Below are 11,433 nucleotides of genomic sequence, written 5' to 3' on the forward strand. Positions count from 1 at the left end.
CCAGTGTGAGGTATGCAGGAGGTAGCCGATCAATGATTCTCTTTCATCGTTGATGTTTATCTCGCTCTCCCTCTTCCTTCCTCTCTCTGAAATCAATAGAAACATTTAAAAAATCAAAGTAAAATAAAAGCAATTTTTTTAAAGGAAATATTTGTAATGATGTGGGCAGGCTGAAGGCAAACCAGGAAAGGATGGGGGAGCTAGAAAAGCCAAATAAACAGATACAGCCAAGCCAACACATTGATCTTCGCCTAGTGAAACTCGTTTCAGACTTCTAACAAGTGTGTCTTGTTTTAAGCCATCAAATTTGTGATAATTTGTTATAGCAGCATTACAAAACTAATACAGAAACCAAGGGCAAACCGACTGACGTAGACCATAATGACCCAATCCCATATACACAGAACACGGTGGAAAGGGACAGGGTGTTGACCCATGGGGCAAACAGAAACTACACAGCACATTTTCCACACTTTTTTCCCCCCAAAGGTCAACAAGTGAACTTTAATGAATAATTTTGGTAAAAGTGTTTTTGCACAGATATGCAAGTCTAAAGCATATAAAAATGAACAAAAAGATTCTGTCTCCCCTTAAGTACTTCTTGGTACAGCTGTGACTCAGTTTAACTTATCTATTTCAGAGCTTAAAAACCAAGAAACTAACACATTTTTGCAGTTAAACTTGAGCCACCTACATTTATTGTCCTAACACTGGACATACTGTAATTTGTTACTCTTATTGATAGTTTTGCCTTTTAAAAGTTTTCCTAGGAAAAAAATATAAGGAAAAAGTAACTATATATATTAGCGTCATTCTTTGAACATTATTTAGGAATAACACAGTCTTAAATATAGCTCAATATTTTTTAAAAATATATTTTATTGATTTTTTACAGAGAGGAAGGGAGAGAGATAGAGAGTTAGAAACATCGATGAGAGAGAAACATCGATCAGCCGCCTCCTGCACATCTCCTACTGGGGATGTGCCCGCAACCCAGGTACATGCCCTTGACCAGAATCAAACCTAGGACCTTTCAGTCCGCAGGCCGACGCTCTATCCACTGAGCCAAACCGGTTTCGGCAAATATGGCTCAATTTTTAAAAACATTGACAAAATGCTGGAATGTTATTCTTATTTTCAGGATCTCTTTTTGAAAAATACATGAGTATTAAAAAAATAATTTTGTCCTGGCACTGGTAGGATGAACTACATCTATACTGTTCACAAATTCAACACACTATAGTGTCTGCTTTAAAAGAGATCAATACTAACAGGTAACATGAAAAAGAGAAGCGAACTTGTGGAGGTGCATTCATTCCAGTGTACTGTTAATCCCTCTCAGGTTTCACTAGCACATTACTAAAAACAGATATATATATATATATATATACCCTAATTTCACAGATATTTAACAATTTAACTTTCCCTACAGATATAAAGTATGCTTACCTCTTTGACAGTTCTAGTCTTAACTGCAAAAAGTACCCCAACACATTTTTTCATCACAGGTAGCTATATCAGTGTTTCTTAAGAGGGCCATTCCAAATATTGCAGAACCTGTAGCATTCCTGGCTCATTCACTAAAAGCCAGCAGGTTTCACAGTCACTGTGAAACATACCCATAACATTTCCATCTGCCCCTTGATGAGAACCACTGACTTAGATCCAAGATTAATGTCAATTAAAACTTCATAACTTTCACAGAAAGTAACTGCTTCAAAATCTTCAGTAACAATGACAGAAGAACATTTTGTTAAAAACACATTGTAATTAAATGTTATTTTGAAAAGATAAGCTGATTTCTTCAAATTTATGATGGTCTGAAAGGATCAGTTGCATACAGTGCAATTCCTATTTATCCCCAAATGCACACATATATTTACAGGAAAATAACTGCTTATGTTCTGGCATACCTTACCCCACTTATCTTAGTATAAAAATATTTTTGTCTACTTCAATAAGATAAAAAAAAACATGTAGAGCTTCTTAATAAAGTCCCTCACACTGATGTTCCTGAAAACTGTTGTTGTCTTTGCTCCAAAACTTGCTGATTTAATAGCTGTTGTTGTTTCTGTAAAAACTGCACCACTTCTGGGCTTCCTAATAATGACAATCTTTTTTCATTTAACACTTGCTCTAAAAGTGTAGGTCTTGCAGGACGATCCCCCAAAGCTCCTGTTCTTTGTTTAACAATTGAGAGAATGCTATCTGCACTTCCCTCCAGTTTGACGTTCCCCACACTGCCAGCTGGGGCGGCTCCACCGGAATTCAGGGCCTGGTCACTTTTCTTCTTTTTGTCCTTGTCCTTGTCCATCTTGTTGCGGTGTTTCTTGCACATCCACGGCTTGCGTTGCTTGGCCACCTGGCTCGTGGTTTCGCTGCAGCCCTCGTAAGTGCAGGTCTTGCACATGCTGCCCCCCGCCGCTGGCCCGCCTCTGGGCTCCCCTGCTGCCGCCTTCGCGCCCCCCTCCCCGACCCAGTGGGATGAGGGCCCATCCCAACATCTTCATTTTAACTTAATTACCTCTTTAAAGACCCTATTTCCAGCCGAAACCGGTTTGGCTCAGTGGATAGAGCGTCGGCTTGTGGACTGAAAGGTCCCAGGTTCGATTCCGGTCAAGGGCATGTACCTGGGTTGCGGGCACATCCCCAGTGGGAGATGTGCAGGAGGCAGCTGATCGATGTTTCTAACTCTCTATCTCTCTCACTTCCTCTCTGTAAAAAATCAATAAAATATATTAAAAAAATAAATAAATAAAGACCCTATTTCCAAATACAGTTATATTCTGAAGTTATGAGGGTTAGGGCTTCAACATGTGATTTTAGTGGAACACTATTCAGTCCATAACGCAATGCCTTCTGGACAATCGAAAGTCATTAAGTAAGTGCCTCTGGTGGCACTTACACGACTCCAGGTCCTCCAAACTAGCCGTGCTCTCGCCTCCTGCCAGAGGGTCCGCAGTGTCCAGCAGGTCGGCTTCGTCCGCCCCCCTTCCTCCTCTCCATCCCCGCCACTTCGCAAGGATACTCTGGGGTTCACCCACCCCGGCGCTGCCCCGCAGGAAGGAGCCCGCCGCAGGGACGCATCACCAGGAAGGTGAGCTGCGAGGCCCTAGCCTGGCCTTGGGCTGGAGCCAGGGGCGGAGCGCACCACAGGCTGCAACCGGCCGCGCCCTCCGCCACACCCGGCACCTCCGCGGTGCTGAGACCCGGCGGGGGTCCACGACCCAGCTTTTCAGCACCCTCGGGTTCCAACGTCCCATTCTCCACACTTTTTACACCTCTTTTTACACGCATCCTTGGACAAATGAGAAATTTGTTCTAAGACACCCGAGACACACAAAGTCCCATTAACCACATTATCATGGGATGATTTCAGTTCCGTCACACTCCCAACCTGAAACCAAACACACTCTCTTTTTATTTTAAAGAGAGAAAGTGTATTGCTCGGCCAGCATGGCTCAGTGGCTGAGCATCAACTTATGAACCAGATGGTCACGGTTTGATTCCCCGTCAGGGCACATGCCTGGGTTGCAGGCTCAATCCCCAGGGATGTGCAGGAGGCAGCCGATCAATGATTCTCTCTCATCATTGATGTTTCTATCTCTCCCTCTCCCTTCCTCTCTGAAATCAACACACACACACACACACACACACACACACACACACACACATATATATATATATATATATACATATATATATAGTTACAGAGGTAAAAGAAGTGAGTCATAGAAGAAATGGGCTCAGGAAATAAGTTACAGAGGCAAAAAAAGGGCCCTTGGAGCTTGAGAGAGGAAAGGAAACTACACTTGGGGGTCGGGGGTTGGGAAAGGCATGGGCAAGTTCCATAAGTTGTTGGGGTGGTGAGGGGGAGAAGGGGACAAAGAAGGGAGAAAAATCATTAACATAAAATGTATTGACTAATTTCTCCACCGCTGTGTTCTAAAGCTAAGTTGATAATCATATCTTCTTTCTTCCACCACCCACTTTATAACCTCCTTAGGTCTGCCAGCACCTCTTTTTAGACAGTCTTGTACCTGGTGGGGTGGCCCATCCTTTAGGAAGTCTATCTTTATCCAGTTTCCACAGTTTCCCCTTAACCATTACTATCCTTGGCTGTGGCAGTACTGAAAGGCATCGCCTGAGTCCTGGGTTCTGGACGTGGTCTTCCTTGCTTCCACTTCCAATTTCCTCCTGGTGATCAGGACTGACCAGTCTGGCCAACAGAGTGACCAGCTTCTCTACCTGATGGCTCAGTGGCATGAGAAACTCAAAGTCATCGGAGGGAAGCCCCAGCTTCCATGTGGACTCTGTTTCCTGGGAAACACATTCCTCTTCTGGGAGCTAGGACCTCTAAATCCACGAACCCCAAGAATTACAGACAGGAAGCAAAATATCCTTCCTTGAGTCTTTAGGTAGAGTAGTGAGAGAGGCACTCCCACTTTAACCCTTAAACTTCCAGATTCACTCTTCATAGCTGGAAAACAGATGAGCCTCCTAGAGTATACATAGTTGGATTGTCAAAACAGACTCACATGAATCATAGATCTTACCAACACTGAACTTTGCCACATGCTCTAGCGAGAGTGTGCCGTGGGTCCTTTGTGTTGAGGCTCTTTATCTTTCCTGGGCCGGCCGGAATCCCAGGGGAGATCCCAGGGGAGGGTGTTATCAGAATACTCATTTGTTTTTCAGGCGTGTCCTTCAATATGTTAATTGATTAAAATGTGCATATAGGGGAGTTGGGGCTATTTCCTGGTTAGTTTCATTTTTAAAGACGGTCATAAAAGAATGTCATCAAGAACCTCCCTGAGGCCGTTGTCCTGGGATGGTCTGGACCCTGTAAACCATTTGTTCCTACGCATCCTTGGTTAGGGAAGATAAAACCTTGTGATTCCTTAGCTGACTATAAATTGCTCCAATCATTGGACCTTGTTTAATTATTTTGTCTCAGTTTCCCTTAGTCTACTTGTCAAGGAATTTCCCTAGCTTCTTGCCAGCCTGCCTCAGTCCCTTCGTGATGGAAGGGATTCGGTGTCACCAATCTGTCACAGTGCTGGCCGGTTTCCCAGGGGATGGGACCACACTTGGGCTCATCGCTGGCTGGTAGTGGCGGTAGTCACAGTCTCAGCCTGGTGAAGGGAAGATGACGCTGTCACACCCATGCATATTAGTTTGCTAGAGCTGCCGACAAAATACCACAGCCTGGGTGTCTCCTACACAGACATTTATTTCTCACTGTTTTAAGGCTAGAAGTCCAAGATCAAGATTGTTGGCAAGTTTAGTTCTGAGGCCTCCCTCCTTTGCTTGCATATGGCTATATTCTCACTGTGTCCTCACAAGGCCTCTTCTCTGTGTCATATCGCTAGGATCGCCTCTTCTTATAAGAACACCAATCACATTGAGTGAGGGCCCATCCCAACATCTTCATTTTAACTTAATTACCTCTTTAAAAACTCTATTTCCAAATACAGTTATATTCTGGAGTTATGAGGGTTAGGGCTTCAACGTATGATTTTAGTGGAACACTATTCAGTCCATAACACTATGCCTTCTGGACAATCAAAAGTCATGTCTTTCTCATATGCAAAATACAGTCACCCTTATGCCAATGGCACTAGAGTCTTATCCCACTTCGGCCATCTGTCTACCTGAGCTCTTTTCCTCAGAGTAGATGCCCTCTGGTGGCACTTACATGACACTCTATACCCATTCTGAGAAGTCCATCCTACTGGCTCTCCCCTAGCCTCTGTTCTCAATCTTCTAATTCTCTTCTTATCAAGTCTCTGCATAACTAGTGAACATTAGTCACAATCCATGAATCAGTTTAGATACATATCTCAAGTTACCTCTTTTTTTATATGAAGTGCACAATCAAATATATCTTCCAGATTTCTGCCCTTGGGAGGGTATCCCTCAATCATTCTCAGAATCACCCCAAGTGGGGCTATCCAGCAATGGCCTTCATTTTTCACTCGGTGTCAGGTTAGCATTTTTTTCTACTCTAGGCATAGAAAACTCCATGTAAAGCCTTGTAAGATGAAGAGAAGGCAGCAAAGTAGTACATGCATTTACTAAAAAGTTCTGACTCATGTGGGCAATTTAATTGCAACTCTTAAACCTACATGGACCCAGTGTTTTACTTTTTGATATATATATATATATTTTTTTTTAAACATATTTTATTGAGTTTTTACAGAGAGGAAAGGAGAGAGATAGAGAGTTAGAAACATCAATGAGAGAGAAACATTGACCAGCTGCCTCCTGCATACTCCCCACTGGGGACGTGCCCGAAACCAAGGTACATGCCCTTGGCCGGAATCGAACCTGGGACCTTTCAGTCCGCAGGCCGACGCTCTATCCACTGAGCCAAACCGGTTTCGGCAACTTTTTGATATATTTTTATTGATTTCAGAGACGGAGAGAGAGAGAGATACATCAATGATGACAGAAAATTATTGATTGGTTGCCTCCTACACTCCCCTGACTGAAGATGGAGCCCACAATGTGGGCATGTACCCTGACTGGGAATTGAACCATGACTGCCTAGTTCATAGGTCAATGCTCAACCACTGAGCCACACCAGCTGGGTGACACAGCGGTTTATATAATACTAGAGGCCTGGTGCACGAAATTCATGCACTCGGGAAAGGGGGCGGGGATCCTCAGCCTGGCCTGCACCTTCTCGCAGTCCAGGAGCCTTGGGGGATGTCCTGATCGCTCAATCAGGGCCAGGCACTGGGCTGGGACAAGGAACTGGGGATGGGTGGTGATGACCAACCTCCCGCAGCACCCAGGCGGGGGGCTGTGACCTCTCGCTGGCTACCTGGGAGAGGGAGTGATGGGGACGGAGGTGCTGTGGGAATTCGGGGTGTCCGCTGAGCTCACTCGCACTCCCCCTACTACCCTCCCCCAGAACACCAGGGTTTGCGCACTGGGGAAGCCCCTGCACTCAGGTGCTGGGTGCCCATGAGGAGCCCACCCCACATCCACACAGCCCCTTCCTTGTGAGCCAGACTGCAGCCACTGAGACCGCAGGAGCCTGTTGGGCTCCCTGTGGATTCGCACAGGAGCTGGTCTGTGAGGCTGGCCAGGAGAGACTGTGCTGCCCTCCAGGCTTTCGTGCAGCTCTGCTAGGTAGCCCAGAGGCCCATGCTGTGCCCCGGCCTGCGGCATCCAGCTGCATTCATCGCATCTCTGTGTGGGGACTCAGACACTGTGACTCAGTCAGAGAGGGGGTGCGTGGCGGCCCAGGTGCCCAGGTGCTGCTCAGGGTCCAGAGGTCAGCTGGGACCTCCCTTTCAGGCCAGGCGCTCGCACTTCAATCACCAGCCAGGCCTAGGGACTGCACCCGTGCACGAATTCCGTGCACCGGGCCTTTAGTATTAAATAACGCTAAAAGATATTTAGCTTTTCCCAAGTTACAGTCAGACTGGTAAGTGCCTGACTTGTCTCTGGGAAAACATACCTGTGGGCATCCTGTGGCAGGGTCCTTTATAGCTCCACGTCTGTGAACTAGTTTACTTCTAGAAACTGCATAAGAGGCTATGAATTCCCACTTCAGTGACTTATGTTAGGTTTCTGCCCACCAGACCTGGAATCCTTGTCTGATTATGTCAAGAAACAGCTTGGTAGGTTTCCCTTGTATTTAATTTCTAAGGCCTTGTTACAAATTCTACATTGTTACATATTTCTACAGGTTACACATTCTAATTACTACCTCATCCCTCTGGGCTATTCTGGTAATTGTATTCACCTTGTCACTGAGGTCTAAGGATTGCCATGCCTCTTCCACTTCTGGACCCCTTTATTCCATTTTGAGATGAGAGAACTCAATTTCTTAGCAACATCCTTCACTGTCACCAGAGTGTTAAAAGGATGCTGGTGTTGAAAGGACAGAACGGAACTGATAGCTGTGTCCCTAACTCCTCTCCCAGGAAAGCCACAGAATGTATCAGTTACTCAGCCTGCCCTCATCTCAGCCAATGGGAAAGCAAGGGAAACTAGCCCAAGGCCAAAAGTATGCTAGCTCCCCCCCCCCCCCCCCCCCGCCGGTCTTTGTGTAACCAGACCCTAGCTGCACCCTGCCCTTATGTCACTAGCCCCCGGCCCTCACCCAACTAACCAGAATCGGCCCAATTCAGTGGTCTGAGTGAGCCCTCACCCCCCCAACCCCAAGCCCTATAAATTCTTTGTTCTCTTGGGACTCGGGGCTCTCTCGCATCTTACCGCTGCACTGGTGGAGGCAGAGGGACCAAGCTCAGCTTGAATAAAGACTCTATGCTTTTGCATTGGATTCGGCACTCCCTGGTGGTGTCCTCTGGGGGATCTTGAAATCTGGGCATAACAGTGTCTGCCTTACAAATGCATTCTGAAATGTGTTGGTGTAGAGCTTGTTCTACAGGCTCTCCCAGGGAGGTGTGTGGGCCGATTCATGCCCTCATGCTTGAGTGTCGTTTCTCTGAGACTTTAGACTCCTTCCTCTGCACCACGTCAGGAAAGTTCAGCCAGCTCAAATTGGTGGGCAATGATTTGGGCTCAATATTCCATTAGCCAACTTAGGAGAACATTTATGCTTCTTCGAGGTGCTTGAGTCAACACATTAAATTCTGATCCCCAGGGGAGCGCTCCCAACTGATAACTTTGACCTAATCAAATCTCATATTTATCATCACCGGTGTAACACCTTTGGAATCCAAACATATACCTGTTCCTCAGATTCCTGCCCATACAAATTGCTGAGATCTGCAATTTTTTTCTTCATGTATAGTCTATCTCCTCCTGGGTAAAGTCTTATATTTCTCTGTCTGAGTTATCATTTTAGGTTGAATTGTGCCTCCCCCAAATTTCATGTGTTGAAGTCCTAATCCTCGTTACCTCAGGAAGTAACCTTATTTAGAAATAGGGTCTTAACAGAGGTAATCAAGTCAAAATAAGGCCATTAGTGTGGGCTCTAATAAAATTTGGCTGATGTTCTTATGAAAAGTGCCAGAAGCCGGTCCATCCTTGCTGCTTGACACAGTGGCTGCAGGGAAGAAACATCTGCACAGCATATGTTTCAAGGGACCTGGTGTATATGGCATGCTGTTCTTAATATGTTTGCTCTCCTTCTTAGCGCTATGTGTTTTAACCAAGGTCACCTCTCCAAGAAAGGTTGTTTCCCCAGGTGGGGATTTTTCCCTGGAGTTAGGGATTAACAGGACTAAGGAAGGGAATCAATAAAACCCCTTAACTAAGTGCCACACAGGTAGTTAATCACTTTAACGATGAACAATCATGCTTAAGCTACATAATCTTTACTTAGGATAATCTCCTTCAGTTACTTCCTTGTAGCTTAACAGAGCAATAGAGTAGTGACCTTGGAATGGAGATAACAAACGCCCTAACCTTTGGAATAGAATGGATAGGATTAAAATCAACTGGTATAAATACAGATGTAACAGGAGAATAAAGACAGAACCTGGCTGGAGAACTTGGCTACAGAACCTGGCTAGCGAACCTGAGTAGGCTGCTGATCAACTGAACGCTGCCTCTGTGTCCTTCCTTCTTCGCCGACTCCGTCCACACCTTTGGGAACCCCTGGACCTGTTGGGGCTGGACCCCAACAGAAAAGGGAACATGCACACGGGGAGAACACCATGTTAACAAGAAGGTAGAAATCAGGCCTACATTTCTACAAGCCAAGGGACACCAAGGACTGCCAAAAACCAACCAGAAGCTTAGGTGAGAGGCATGGAAGAGATTTTTTCTCACAGTCATCGGAAGGAACATACCCTGCCAATATCTTGATCTTGGACTTCTAGCCTCCAGAAATGTAAGGTAATAAATTCTGTTGTTTACGGCACCCAGTCTGTGGTACTCTGTTACAACAGCTTGAGCAAACTAAGACATTTATGTTGGATCTACTTCTTATTGAGGGACTAGAAAAAATGAAGGATGGTGGAGGGGACCCAGAATTGTCGTGATCTACAGCACAAGGTATAGTCATTAAAAGAATTTTATGTGGGGAAGACTGTTTTTTTGTTTGTTTGTTTTTTCAAACAGCCCTCGGTCAAGGAAAAAAGGTTTGGGGGTGGGGATGGGTGGTTATTTAGTATTTCGAAGTTCTTGACCTTATTTGTGTCTGCCAAAATGAGCCTTATCCTATCTCAGGGTCTACCTCTTGCTCACAAGTACTTTTGCTTTCACAAAAGAGATCCTGAAAGGATTGAGTATCAGTTTTGTTAGAACTCTGCAATCATTAAATTTAACCCCGGTGCTTGACGTTTAGCTCTATTGGCTCTGCAGCTTCAAAGCTGCCATGGAGGTTGTCTGATATTTCACTAAATTTCTGAATCAAGCATGCAACTTACCCTTTGGGATACCAGAAATCACCATCGGGCCCCCAAATCTTTACGATGTACATGGTCAGCACAGCAACGAAATGCCATAGTAATCTTATTCCTCAATGCCTTCAACCTGGGCACCACCCTAGGCTCCTACTTATATCTGAGTGATCATGAAGCCACAATATGCTGTGGATTACTAGTGCTCACTGTCCTCCAAGAAGGGGGTTAGCACTGCTCCTCAAATGTTAGCAACTTAATTCCAGAATCTCATTTTCAAGAAGCTTCCTGAGACCACGTCTGGTACTAGTTACTATTTCAATCCAGGTCTAGTAGGAAACATTGCACAGTTAAATAGAGACATTAAAAAGTTTAAGAAAAATATAGGTCAATTGACCTTCCACAAGGGTGGTAAGACAATTCAGTGGGGGAATGAATAGTAGGGGGACCATTAGATAGATATGTTTAAAAAAAAAATGATGTTGGACCCCCTACTTGATCCTTCCTCCTCTCAACATTCCATTTTCTTTACTTAAAAATGGACTCTACAGGGGAAGTTGGGAGGGGCTGGGGATAAGAGATCAACCAAAGGACTTGTATGCACGCATATAAGCAAAACCAATGGACACAGACAGTGGGGAGGATGAAGGCTTGTGCTGGGGGGTAGGAGTGGGCAGGGAGAGGTTAATGAGGGGGAAAAGGAGATATATGTAATACTTTCAACAATGAAGAATTTTAAAAAATCAATAGAAAAATATCCTCGGGTGAGAATTTAAAATAATAAAATAAAATAAGAATATATGGCCCTAACCGGTTTGGCTCAGTAGATAGAGCGTCGGCCTGCGGACTGAAGGGTCCCAGGTTTGATTCCGGCCAAGGGCATGTACCTTGGTTGCAGGCACATCCCCAGTGGGGAGTGTGCAGGAGGCAGCTGATCGATGTTTCTCTCTCATCGATGTTTCTAACTCTCTATCCCTCTCCCTTCCCTCTTCCTTCTTCTCTGTAAAAAATCAATAAAATATATTAAAAAAAAAAAAAAAAGAATATATGGACTCAAAATGGAGCAAAGACCTAAACTCTTAGAAGTAAACTTAAATGTAAATCT

The 11,433-nt window shown here is 44.9% G+C and overlaps 1 pseudogene across 1 annotated transcript; it reads right to left on the minus strand.

Annotated features, from left to right (window-relative positions):
• Positions 1–1,999: 1,999 nt before the first annotated feature.
• LOC308512351 (regulatory factor X-associated protein-like) lies at positions 2,000–3,297 on the minus strand (annotated as a pseudogene). Its single transcript has 3 exons — positions 3,152–3,297; positions 2,906–3,014; positions 2,000–2,467 (listed from the first exon to the last, which is right to left on the minus strand). The product of its transcript is annotated as a regulatory factor X-associated protein-like (transcript).
• Between the last annotated feature and the right edge of the window lie 8,136 nt (positions 3,298–11,433).

Source organism: Myotis nattereri (assembly GCF_964212035.1).
Source record: "Myotis nattereri genome assembly, chromosome: 2".
NCBI classification, from domain to species: Eukaryota; Metazoa; Chordata; class Mammalia; order Chiroptera; family Vespertilionidae; genus Myotis; species Myotis nattereri.